The sequence below is a fragment of the Heterocephalus glaber genome, unplaced genomic scaffold, assembly GCF_053883595.1.
Source record: "Heterocephalus glaber isolate CG9 unplaced genomic scaffold, H.glaber_assembly_v1.0 deba00000331, whole genome shotgun sequence".
Taxonomy (NCBI): Eukaryota; Metazoa; Chordata; class Mammalia; order Rodentia; family Bathyergidae; genus Heterocephalus; species Heterocephalus glaber.
The window spans coordinates 53,303,124-53,316,729 of record NW_028258142.1 but is presented as its reverse complement, the minus strand read 5'-3'; the positions used below and the strand labels follow the sequence as shown (position 1 = coordinate 53,316,729).

Genomic DNA, 13,606 nt, shown 5'->3' with positions numbered 1-13,606 from the left:
TTTTAAAATGAGGGGTTATTCTGTAGAACAGACAGAAGAATTCTGCTGTGTTGGTAGGCTTGACATTATATTCTTTAATGTCATATTGCATTGTAAACCTCACAGAATTAGCATGTAACCCTCCTATGACCCTTCTCAGTCTGCCATTTTGAGGACAGAAACTGCTGCAACAAGTCTCGTGCTGGCTCACAAGATGTTAGTAGGGCAGAAAAGGATTGCTGGTGTCATGACTCAGTGGTGTTTCAACACATCGGCCTGAGCTGAGGTCACAGTCAGGACAACAGTCCAGGTTGGGGATACTGCTCCCCAGAGGATTGTACAAACCTCGGGGGCTTCCGCCCTGATGGAAAACAAAGCTTTTAGAGCTGATGAGGGCAGAGTTCTGATAGTCAGTTATCTCTCAGACCATACAGTAGAGAACATGAGCCAACCCTGCAGTCTAGTTCTGCCATAGCTTTAACCATTGCATTTGTTAAGGAAGCTAAGCTTTAATTATTCTGTTGTATCCGTTACTTACTATGTAATACACTAAGGGAACAGGCTGCCACTCAGCTCTTAAAACAGAAGGTGGAAAGAAATCCATTGCACCAGTTTCCCTGGGAAAATTGTTGTTTGCTCTGTGAAGCTAAAATCAGATGACAAGGTTTTCAGTTGTCCAATCTTTGAGAGTTAGACTTCTAAATCAACAGCATAATCAGAATTTTAAATTGTATATTTGTAAAATCAGAATATAAGCAACTAATAAAGCATTTTAGGATATCTAGAAATATATTGGCCTAAATGTTCAGTCTATTACTAATAACAAAACACTAAAATTGTTCAAGTTTGTCAGTTGACAGGCAGGTGTTTTACATAGCATTCTATTTCTTTTTGGTTGAAATATTAAGAAATTGAGAAATTAAATAAGTGCTATAGAGCCAGCTGGTTTATATTATGCTCAGTGTGCCTGCTGGCCGTGTTGGAAGGTAATAGCATGGGTTTACCCTGCCCAGGAATACAGTCATTCCCTTTTATCTGCAGTTTCACTGTCTGTGGTTTCAGATACCTGAAGTCCACCATGTTCTGAAAATATTACCTAGAACATTCCAGAAATAACTCATAAGTTTTACATTGTACACCATTCTGAGTAGCATGATGAACTCCTGTGCTCCCCTGATTCGAAATGAAGCAGATGATCCTTTTGCTGCTTTTATTGTCAGGTCAACAGCGGCACAGTGCTACGTTCCAAGGCCTCGTCATTCACTTCCATTCATCTCATCACACAGCCATTATCATCGCACATCATCACAGAAGAATGAGTACAATGAGAGAGAGAGATGGAGAGAAGAGGAGAGAGAGGAGAGAAAGAGAGGAAAGAGTATATTCATGTAACTATAACTTTTATTGCAATATAGGCATTAGCTGCCCTATTTTATTATTGTTGTTAATCTACTGTGCTTAATCTATATTTTAAACTTGATCATTGGTGGGTATGTGTATGAATAGGAAACATATATTACTTAGAGGGAGGGGTCAGTACTATCTGTGGCTTCAGGAATCCACTGGGGTCTTGGCACACGTCTGTGGATAAGAAGGACCACTGAACTTGTCGTGCTGTGTTCCCAGCACTACACAATCTTCCCTCTGTGCACCTCTGGCTGGTAGGCCTCCTGCTCCACAGATTGTACCAACTCCATACATCCTTTGTACCCCGGACTCACTGCTACATCAGAGTGAAAAAAAACCTTCTTTGAAATTCGCCAAGCTAAACATGTCTTGGCATTTGTCAAACACTTTTCTCATTCTACTTTCTATGGGAGAAAAGTATCCTTCCCTTTCTCCGCAGCAGATTCCCTCACTTCTGCTCTGGGTCTTACCCTCTTGCTTACCTCAGGTACTATTCTCTAATCCAGTCGTCCTCAAACTTTCTGATCTCCTGAGTACTCTACAGTTGAAAATTCCTAAACAACTCAACAAGCTTTCTGTTAATGTGAACTCTTAACATATTAGGAACTGAAACAGAGAATTAAAAACATATTTAATAGCATTAACATACTAGCAATAAAACTAATGATGGTAAGTAAACTGCATTTTAAAATAAAAATAGTTTCCTAATAAAATGACTAGTGTGCAGAGAGCATTGGTTTACCTTTTTGAAAATCTCATTAAGCCTGATTTATTAGAGGACAACTGGATTTTTCCGTCTGCTTCTGCCTATAATCCATTGTGAAATGATTATTTGATTGCAGTATAGAAAGAGAATTTTACCTTACACATGTATGTATTTGGAAAAGAGAGGACTACTTTAATGATCTGTTGAGATAGTTGTGAATATTTTTCCTCAATACTACACCAGAATTCAAAAATAATTTCTTAAAGTTTAGCCACAATATGGGATCTGAAGATGTGCTGATGAATTTTTCATGTCTTTTTACTGTAAAATCTATTAATCTGTTTTGCACCTTGAGTTGATGTTTTACTTTGATATGATTTGTAACATTATGTATGGTTATTTGAAAATAGTGAACCTCTGGAGTTGTGGAAATCTTGACTGTTGCTATATTTCATTTTATAAAAAATATATTAATACCAGCACTAATCCCATCAGAAAAGAAGTACTGAGAGAGATGTCAAATTCATGGAAGCAGATACGAATTTTCTGAAATTGTAATTTTTTTTTCTCAAAAGCTCAAATATTATTATTGGGAACCCATACTGTTCAGTTTTTCATGCAATGACAGGCTTATTTGTTCATTTCCAAGAAAATGCTTTTCAAACATTCAATTTGGAAAGCCATCATCTGTCAGCCATTCTTTATAGTAAATGGTATTCCTTGAAAAAGGGGTTAGTTCAGCTCAGTGTGGTATTAGCAAAACCATCACATTTGGTCATCTGGAGACATGCTTTATGTAAATTTTCCATTTTGCCACATATAATATTAAAGAGATGTGAATGGAAGGATTGAAATTTAATGAAAATAATACTTCTTAGGCTCCATCAAGGATGTTCCTAAGTGGAACTGCCATTGGTTTTATGATATGTGACAGCGAAGGGGTCAGGTTGAAGCATCTGCCTTGATCCATGCCAAGATGCCACTAGTTTCACCCACAGTTGTTTTGCACTGACAACACAAAAGTCATACAGTAAAGAAGGCAAGTAGCATCTTGTGATTATGAAAACAGTTTTCATTTCAGGTCTCTTAGGGATGAGTAGACCATACTTTGAGACTCACTGACCTAATCAGTAATCTTTTTCTGTATGTTCTCAAATTCTTCTTTTTGGGTAAACATACTTCCATCTTTGGAAGAACAAACTTTATGGGTAACTCTATTTTATCTACTACAGACCATTAAATCTATTTCCTTGTGTTATGGGTTAGATCTAAAATGTCCTCCAAAAGCCTCATGTGTTTGGAAGCTGTTCCAACTGTGGGGTGCTATAGTGATCAGTGGATTCATCCATTGATAAGCTCAGTAGCCGAATGTGTTGTTCGGAGGTGGGACCTGGTTGAAGGCTGGTAACTAGGGGCATGAACTGAAAGGGTCTATTCTTGTCCCTGGTTCTTCTTTTCTTCCACTGTTTCCTGGCTGCCATGAGACGAGCAGCTGTCCTCTTCCAGGCCTTTTTTATGGTGCCCTTTCTGCCTTGGAGTCAGCCAACTTTGGATCAAACCCACTGGCAATTGTAAGTGAAATAAACCTTCCCCCCTTTTATAGTTGCAGGTGTCAGATTTTTTTTCCCAGTCATTGGAAAGTGACTAATACAGAACTTAGTACCAGAAAGTGGGCTCATTGGTGTGAATATACCTGACTATGTGGTTCAGAAGCCTTCGGAACTGGTTGTGAAAAGTATTTGGAAAAGTTTGGAGATACATGCTAGATAAGCCCTAGAGTGTTATAAGCAGTGCTTTATGTGTAATACTGGTTGGAGTGCAGAAGAACACAATGCTGATGGAAATTCAGAGAGTAAATGCCAGGCTCAGGAAATTTCAGCTAGGAAAAAGGACTCCATTCACAGTTGGACTGGAGGCCATGTGTGTTACACTATATCCCGAGACTTTGCAGGAGACTAAGATTAAGGATGGTGAACTAATTGATCTGGCAGAGGAAATTTCAAGGCAGCCCAACATTCAGGCTGTGGCATGAGTACTGGCAGCTGTTTTAGCCATATCTACAGTGAGGAGCAGGAGCAGAAATTCAAGTTGAATGATTTGAAAATTTTACAGTTTGGCCAGGAAGGAAGCAACTGTATACCTGGCACCATAGAGAACATAGTCACTGAGCTGAGTATTAAAAAGAAGCCAAGTACCGTGCATCAGGACAATAAGAAAGATGACTTAAAGAAATCTCAGGTATCAGCAAGACCTCACTCACACAGTCTTAAAGGTGCAAAAGTATAAACCTTTTATTTGGGAAAAATCTCCCCAGTGCCCTGCTGGAGTAGGTGCCCAGGTTCCCTGGGATTCATTCCTTTGTGTGCAACTCTCCAGGCACTCTGAGACCACTGCAGCCATAGTCCAAGAGGATCCAGCTACTACTTGAGATGGAGGCAGAGCTGGGTGTCACCCATATGGGGCTGATTCTTCAGGTATGCAGAATGAAAGAGTTTTGGGGTCAGGGAGGGTCCCACCCAGATGTCAAAAGAAGGCTGGTTGTTTTGTACATCCAAGAAGTGCCATCTGTGCAAATGGCATATGATCAGTGTCCTGAATGCTGCCTCTGTGATGAGGAATGACACTTTGTTTTGAGAAAGGAAAAAAGAGAAAATTCAGGAAACAATGCCTTATATCAAAATGGAGATGAAGATTTGTGTGTATCTCATTTGCAGGTGGTTTAAAACAGCCTCTCAAGGGATGTTTGATAGGACTTTATGGAATCATTATAGAATTAATTACTTTGGAATTAAGATTTTATACTTTTCAAGTGAAATTGGGCTCTGCTGTCCACTGGAACCTCTTGTGCAGATTATCTGAGAATGACAACAGCAGTACTGCCCTTAGGCCTAGGTAACATTGTCCAGATGAGCAAGTTCCCCCTGCCCTAGTGCCCAGGCCTACGTGGATCCAGTTGTGCCTCAGCCCAAGCAAGCTCTTGTACTAGACCCAGGTAGGAGGGGAATCATGCCTCCACCCAGCCTCTGCTGCTGCTGGTACACCCCTAAGCCCATACACTGACAAGCACACAAACACCTCTCTAGTTGTTGTTATAATTTATGTGATGGAATACTGTTTAACTTTAAAAAGTAAAGAAATTTGTGACAATATGGAAGAATCCAGAAATGTTATGTTCAGTGAAACAAGCCAGGCACAGAAGGACAAATACCACATGATTTCACTTGTGCACAGAACCAAAAACGTTGAGTTCATTGAAGTAGAGAAAGTGAACTGATGCTTTGTACATGCTGGGCAGGGGGGGAACTGGGAGATATTGGGTAAATGATGCAACATTTTAGTTAGGCAGGGAGAATTAAGTCGAACAGATTTATGGTTGATGGTGGTGACCATTGTAAATAATACTGTGTTTGAAAATTGCTGAGAGTAGATTATAAGTGTTGCACACACACACAAAAATAAATATGTAAGATGATATATTTGTTAAATATAGCTTGTGTTAGCCATTCCTCCATGGCTAAATGAAAACATGTTGTATACCATAAATGTACACAAATTCTACTTGTCAATTAAAGTTCTAAAAATTTAAAAATTAACATGGATTGAAAAACAAATAAGAAATTCTACAGTTCCAGAATGAATAACTGAGACAAATGCTACAGTCTGGATCTGGAGTGTGTCCCAAAAGTTCCCTTTGTTGAAACCTAGTCCCCAGCTCCTGGTGCGACCGAGATGTAGTAGACCCTGCAGGAGGCGGGGCCAGGAGGGAAGAACTTAAGCTACTGAGACCTGCTAGCACAAGGAATGCTGGGGCTCTGACCCCTTCCTCTTTAGTTTTCACTTCCCTTCTGTGAGGTGATCAGCTTTCTCCATCCTTCCATATGTGCTGCCTCAACACAGGCCCCAAAGCAATGAGCCAAGCTGCTGTGGACCACAGCCTTTAAGACTGAACTCAAATAACATCTTCTTCCTTCTAAGTTTCTTACTTCAGGTATTTTGTTACAGTAACAGATAGCTAACTAACACTAAAGTATAGTGGACTTCTCATATGGTCACTAAAAAATTCTTCGTATTGCTTTAGCAGTTTGGGGATATTTTGGAGGTGACATTGTTTGGAAGCAGCGTTATAAACAAGATGATCACTCCAAATCTCGTCCTATCTTTAGGGACATGAAATCAAGTATAGTATGTTTTTATTTTCAGTATAAAGAGAGAGATAAAGAAAGATAAAACTTAATCTCATTATTTAGAAATTTAAAAAATAGATTTCCAAGCAAAAGAATTTGCTTGTGCTGTGAAATTTTCAGCCCAGATTGGGCCGATCTTCCATCGATTACGATTTAGTAATGTGGCCATAGCAGGGAGGAAATTAGCTTTCATTTCCAGAAGACATTAATTGGTATTGAGAATTAACTAACTTTCAGACTCATGTTTAATGCACCTGGAAAAAGAGATGCAGACTTTAGCCCACCTGGCTTATTTGTAGGTATGGAGCAATCTTTAGTTCTGATATTGCAGAACTCAGTGGCCATACAGGCAGAACCTTCTATGAAGCTGATTGCTCATGCACAGCTTAAAACTCTCTTTCAATTAGTGACAACATTTTTCCCCTGAGTGCCTCAAAGCAGGGGCTATTCTAAGACCTTTGAAAGCAATTTTTCATTTTATTTCTTTGCAAGCTGACATATCACTACTTTTACTTTGTAAGGGCAGAGCTGATTCAAAGCAGTGCACTAAAGCCAGCTCCTCTTTCCCTCTCTCTCTGCCTCTCCTACCTCAGTTCCTGGGGTCCTCTCTAAGCACTGTGCCCTGTGTTAAAACCCCCTAATTGTTCCTAAATAGATGTGTAGCAGAGTGATAAAAAGCAGTACACTTATTATTTAACTGAGGAGATCCTATCCCCATCTCCATAACAAAATGATTGCACTAATTCCTCTGTCAGTTTGGTTGCTTCAAAGGTTTTAAAGATCTAAGAAAATTGCTTTAAAGAATTTTCATTTTCTACCTATATAGGTCATCTACTCAAAATCTTATTACCATTAAACTGTTTGCTAATGTGTTGCACTTCTTCAAGTAATGTCAGAATTCTTATGAAAATCACATTTCTTTCTTTACTGATAAATATTAAATTTGTTGCCTTTCTTAGAGCCTAGCATTGATAATGATAGCCTTCATGCAATTTCCCCAGTCCTTACATGTGTATGTTCAGCTTAATATGAAAGGATTTGTGTGTGTGTGTGTGTATGTGTGTGTGTAAGGAAAGGAAAATCCATTATGGTAAATGGCTGGTTCCCCCCAAATTTTCACACTGCAAATGATAACTTTATAGTATTTTGGATTCCTAAATTTACTAAAATTATATTCTGTATTTGGGAACTTGGCTGTTATGACTTGAACCTTAGCTGCAGCCTCAGATTTGAACATAGAGAAATCCATCTCCTAGAGCTCGCAAAAGTGTAAAATAGTTGCCCAGAAAAACACTGCTTGGCTGGCCATGGAGTTAGGTGGAGAGTTGGTGGGAATTGATGGCAGGAGGGAGGGACATGGCTTCCCTGGACACAAGGGCAAGGTCACTGTAGCTCCTGTCGGTCATGCCACTTTCTCTTTCTTCTGACAATACCCCAAATACATTGGATGACCAGCAGTTTCCCAGAATTGGTGCCTTGGTTCTCAGGGATTAATCCGGGATATATTTACAAAATTCTTTTTTTTTGTTTTTTTTTGGTATCAGGGATCGAACTCGGGTACTTGAGCTTGCGCAGCAGGCGGTGAAACCACTAAGCTAAATCCCCGGCCCTATTTACAAAATTCTTAAGAAAAAGTTTTGTTCTCACGCCAGAGAAACTATTCGGTATTTACACATGTCTGTCCTATTTATTTCACTTAAGAGTATGGCCTCAATGTGCATCCATTCTATATAAATCTCTCTAGTTTATTATTCTTTATGGCTGAGTAGTACTTCATTTTATTTTTAAAAAACCCCATATTTTCTTTATCCAGTCTCCAGTTGATGGGCATTTGGGCTGTTTCCAAGATTTAACTATTACAAACTGTGCTGCTATAAACATGGGTGTGTATATATTGCTGTAGTATGATGCTTTTAATTCTTTTGGGGAGATACCCAGCGGGGGATAGTGGGTCAAATTGTACCTCTACTTCTAGTTTTTCGGGGTATCTCCACTCTGATTTCCACAGTGGTTGCACCAGTCTACACTCCCACCAACAGTAGAGAAGGGTTCCTTTTTCACTAGAACCTTGCCAGCAATTGTTATTGGTTGATTTCTTGATAGCAGTCATTCTTTCTGGACTGAAGTGGAATCTCAGCGTTGTTTTCATTTGCATCTCTAGAATGACCAGTGAGGTTGAACATTTTTTCATGTATTTATTTGCTATTTCTACTTCTTTGTGTGAGAAATGTCTGTTCATTTCAGATGCCCATTTTTGGATTGGGTCTTTAAATTTGGGCCATCTGATTTTTTAAAGTTCTTTATATATTCTAGGTAGCAGTCCTTTGTCTGAGGAAGAGCTGGTAAAATTTTTTTTCCCCACATTGTAGGTTGTCTCTTCACTCCATTGGTGGTTTCTCTTGCTGTGCAGAAGCTTTTTAATAAGATGAGATCCCAGTTGTTGATTCTTTGTGAGAGTTCATGTGTTACCAAGGTTTTGTTCATGATGTCTTTTCCTGTGCCAGTGTCTTCAAGAGTTCTACCTAACCTATCTTCCAGATGCTTTAGTGTTTCTGTTTTAAGAACGCTTGTCTTATGTGTGTGTGAAGGCCTGAATTCAATCCCGAGCACTGCAAAAAAAAAGTTTTTAATGTATACATAAAAACATATAATTATAAGTATTAATGCATGCCATGTAGTGTAGCCACTGAATAATGTTTAAATCAGGCTAACCATATTTATCTTCTAGAACATTTATCATTTCTTCATAGTGAAATATTCAAAAATCCTTTATTTTACTTTTTATGAAATGTGCAGTTCCTTATTGTTATCTGTAGACACCCTAGGGTGCAGTGATAGCACGCCACAGCTTCTTACTTGTATTGAACTGTAACTTAGTACACACTGATTAACCTTTCTCCATTTCTGCATCCCTCCCACTCTGCCCACCCTCTGGAGACCACTATCCTATTCTCAACTTGCACTAAACCATTTTTTTTTTTACATTCTGCATATGAGTGAGATCATGAGGCACTTGTCTTTCTGTGATGGGGTTATTTTACTTGATATAATGATCACCGGCTCCATCCATGTTGCTGCAAATGATAGGAGTTCATTCTTTTTGAAGACTGAATAGTGTTTTTAACTTGCATAGAAGAATTTTTTGTTTTATTTTGTTTTCATACCAGGGGTCGAACTCGGGTCCTTGCACTTGAGGGGCAGGCAGTGGAACCACTGAGCTAAATCCCCGGCCCTAGCAAAATTTTTCTTGCAAATTTTTCTTAGTGTTTCATTATGATATTTAAGCATCTCCTGTTTAATGAATATGAGGATTGTAGATGGTTTACTGAGTCAAAATATTGCCCAGTATTTAGTAGGGGACAGCCTGTTCCTTCTTCAATTCTGCTTGTTCTTCTTTCACGTAGTTAATTTTGTTCCAACCCAGATGAGAGCTTATCTTCTGTCTGGGCATGAATCTGCCCTGTTATTTCTTCTGACATGTGGGGAGCTGTTAGATAAGTTTTTTTCTTAAATCATAAATCAGTGTTCTCTGAGCTTAATTCATGAGTAACAAAAGAAAAGCCAGACATAGTTCTTACCTACGAGCTGAGTGCATGTGAAACAGTGGGGAAGACATCACGTTCCCCTTCCTGCTATATGATAGCATTGCAGGAGAAAGTCATACATTACAGACAATATGTAAGAAAGATCTATCTCAGTTGATTCTAGCTAAGATCAGAATCTGTTGATTGTTTATCCTGTTGAGGAAATGCAGATGGACAGGGCAGGTCACTTCACTTTACACTGATATTTGAAATTCATATCCAGGCAAAGCAAGAAACAATAAAGTGTGGATGGGTAATTTTCAGACTAGTTAGGATGGCTATAATGGAAAATCCAAGACAATGTTTGTCATTGTCTTAGAACACACAAATGGTCTTCAGGTGTGTTTCTGGTTGCTGGAAGCTGCCTATGGGACCCTGGTTATTCAGAACAGGATGGGAAAGGATGCATGTCATGAAGCTAAATTACACTTGGAGAGAAGATGTAACAAAAGTAGGATTCTGAAGATTACTGCTAACAGTTCCAAAGCTGGAATGAAAAAGTTTCTCTTTTATTTAGTGTTCAAGTTGGGAATTTGCCCTGCAAAAAGACAGTCATCTACTGACTTTATTTGAATGTCTTTGGAAAGGGAAGAACTCAATCCAGCCATGAACTCGAGAAGAGTGCCAGGTTTCCTGGAAACATCACCAAAACCCAACAATTTCTCAGAATTCTCAGAGGCGCCAGACGACTGTTTGCATTTCAATGGAAAAAGTTCTAAAAGCTCTGCAAAATGTTCTTAGTTTTACTTTTTCATTGAAAGGCAGAAACCATTGCTGTGAACAAGAGACAGAAGCACTTGCATGGCTTTGTTACAAGTTAAGAAAAGGGACTGCCGGGAAATTCTAATTGTCCAATCCTTGGCCACAGAGCAAGGACAAAGGGGATCAAGTCATAATGGCAGATAGAAAAGAAAAGTACTGTTAACTTTATACAAAAGTACCCAATGTCTGGAGCCTACTTTAGCCTAGTTTTGAAAGAAAGACACACTTTCTAGATTTAAAGAAATGTGGTTGTAACATCATTTCAGTAACATAATGATTCCCCTAAATACTTGCCTTTTCACATGCTACAAATACTTTATAAGAGATCACAGTAGTTTTAAGAAACAATCCCTGGGAAAAGGTAATATTATTTCCAGTTGAGATTTAGAAGGATTTTAAATCTAAAACAGCCAAAAGTAGAAAATCCTTAGATAACAAACTTTTAAGTTTAATTTAGACCTTAAAGTTTAGATCTAATTCTACCACAAGGTTGAAGGCAGCACTGTCCAAAAGAAATATAACGTAAGCCACATATGTAATTAAAATTTCTTACTTGCTACATTAAAAATGTAAAAACAAATAGCAAATTAATTTTAAATGCTGTATTTTATTTAATCAATGTATCTAAAATTTTATTATTTCAATTTTCAGTGTAAAAATTAGTAGTGAAACATTACATTGTTTTCTATTTGAAATTTGCAAGTATTTAAACTTATGATATTGCTCCTTTTAGATGCTAAATTTTCATTGGAAACACTTGATTTGTATTTAGATGTCATAACATTTGCAGTTGGAAAAAGTAGATTTATAAGCATACTTTTAAAGTTTCCAATAATTGGATAGGGTAAAATTTCTAAGTTTAATCTCATTACACTTAAATCAAACCAAATTCCCCTTTTCTGTTTCTTTAGCCCCATTTCAGGTACTTATTAACCACATGTAGCCAGATAGTATTATACTGTTGCAGCTCTAAACATGTATATTATTATATGTATATTAACATGACATGTATATTATTTATTACTCCAAACATTAGCAAACCATGTGAGCTTGTGAAAATGACTAATAGTCCCCTTTTCATACAAAAATATTTGAAGGGAAATACAAATTTTCACATGAGCTTTGGCCTACCCTTTGCCATAGGGGTCTTTCCCCGTGTAAGATTAAGTGTGCATATCTTGCTAGAACTCTTGAAAACCCTGAATAAGTGTGGTATGTGAGGCCCAGTGAGTCACTTGTTGGTAGACTCAGGGGATGGGAGAGGAAGATGAGAAGGTGAAGTAGAGGCAGAAGGAGGAATGCTTGTTAGCCAGGCTCAGAAATATGCACATTATTTTCCAGGTAATACAACATCTTCACATATTTTCTGACTATTAAGTAATGATTTCTTATTTTTTAAAAATGAATAACATTTGAATAAGCTTGTAAAGATAAAACATCCATAATCCCACACTCAGGGATTACCACCACTGACACTGAACAAGCTTCAGCATTGCTTTTAGCATTGCTTTCTGTAATGACCATTTTTATAGCAGGTCCTATAGCTCATATGGAAGTCCAAACCTGATGGCTGGTGGGGGATTGCTCTGTAATAAACAATATCTCAGTCTTTCAAATACTTGATTTCCACTTCAGTATCCAACCTTTTCATAATGTAATCCTCTGTCAGCCTAGCTTGTCTTTATGTTAGATGAGCTGCCTTTGTAATCTTTCAAATTTCTCTTCCACTCCCCTTCTCCTCTCTGAGTTGGCAATTGGGTGTATGAAGCAAGCTATGTGCCCTTCTGGCAGCAAGCATGATCTCAGAGGGAGAGGGGCTGCTTCCTAACTGGTGCCGGCCAGATGACCCTGCTCCATCTGCTCTTTTAAGGTGATTGATTGGTACTCACTGTTGGTCCTGGTGCTTGCCATTTGCTTCTGTTAGTCCATTTTCTATGGCTGTAACAGAGTATCTGAGGCTGGATAGTGTGTGGAGAAAAGAGGCTTATTTAGCTCACAGTTCTAGAGGCTGGAAATGCAAGATCAGATGGCTGCATCTGTTTGGCTTCCAATGAGGGCCATATGCTACTCAATATATCATAGAAAAGCAGAAAGGCAAGCAGGCACATGTGGAAGAGAGAGGGGGAGGGGGAGACAGAGGAGCTGCGTTGCCTAATAACCCAGCTTTCTTGAGAACTAATCTAATCTCTCAAGAGAGAAACTTAATACTGCACCTCCCAACACCACAATTTTGTCAACCAAATCTCAACAGGTCATTGTAGCCCATCCTTTCCCTTTCTGGTGTACAAGTGGTCTTCCAGATCTTTGTACTCCTGGGGCACTCTCTGAATGTTTCCATGTCCCCGGGACTGAGTACTGCCTTATTCTACTTCTCTTTTCGCTTTAATCCTTAAAGTGTCTGGACAAGGAGGGTGAGTTTACCTTCTCCATGTCAGTAGTTTTCAAAATGTGTTTGGCAGACTCTTTGGGTCACTGAGGCCCTTTAAGGAGCCCATCAGATTGGAGTTATTTTCATGAAAGTACCAAGACATTGTTTTCCCTTTCTACTGCGTGACATTTGCACCAATGATGCAAAAGGAATGTGGGTGTGACAGCTGAGTCCTTAGCACCAATCAAAGCCATATCCTGAACTATACCAGCAGTGACTCTACGCTTAACACCACATACTTGGAGTACCTGCATACACACACACACACACACACACACACTCAATCCCCCAAAGACAAATAACAAATCAGAACAAAAATAATCCACTAGCATTTAAGAACATACTTGGTAAAAGGAATCAACATGATTAATGACCTTAAATGTTGACTTTTGATTACATATCTATTTTTATATTCTGTGTAGCTAACTGGGAAGTACAAGTGTAGTAATTCTGACTCATATGGTAACACGATGGTCACCTTAGGAAAAGCACTTACACGCTTATTTGAGTTGTCAGCTGAACTAGTAGTTTTTTTCATGGAACACCATTTTTACCT

The 13,606-nt window shown here is 38.6% G+C and overlaps 1 long non-coding RNA gene across 2 annotated transcripts in view; it reads left to right on the top strand.

Annotated features, from left to right (window-relative positions):
* The first annotated feature begins 1,385 nt into the window (after positions 1 to 1,385).
* Positions 1,386 to 13,606, top strand: part of LOC110350820 (uncharacterized) — a 35,510-nt gene continuing 23,289 nt past the window's right edge. For both annotated transcript variants that reach the window (XR_015444219.1, XR_015444218.1), the window contains exons 1-2: positions 1,386 to 3,663; positions 4,469 to 4,566. This is a non-coding gene — a long non-coding RNA (uncharacterized LOC110350820). The remainder of the gene's footprint in view (positions 3,664 to 4,468; positions 4,567 to 13,606) is intronic.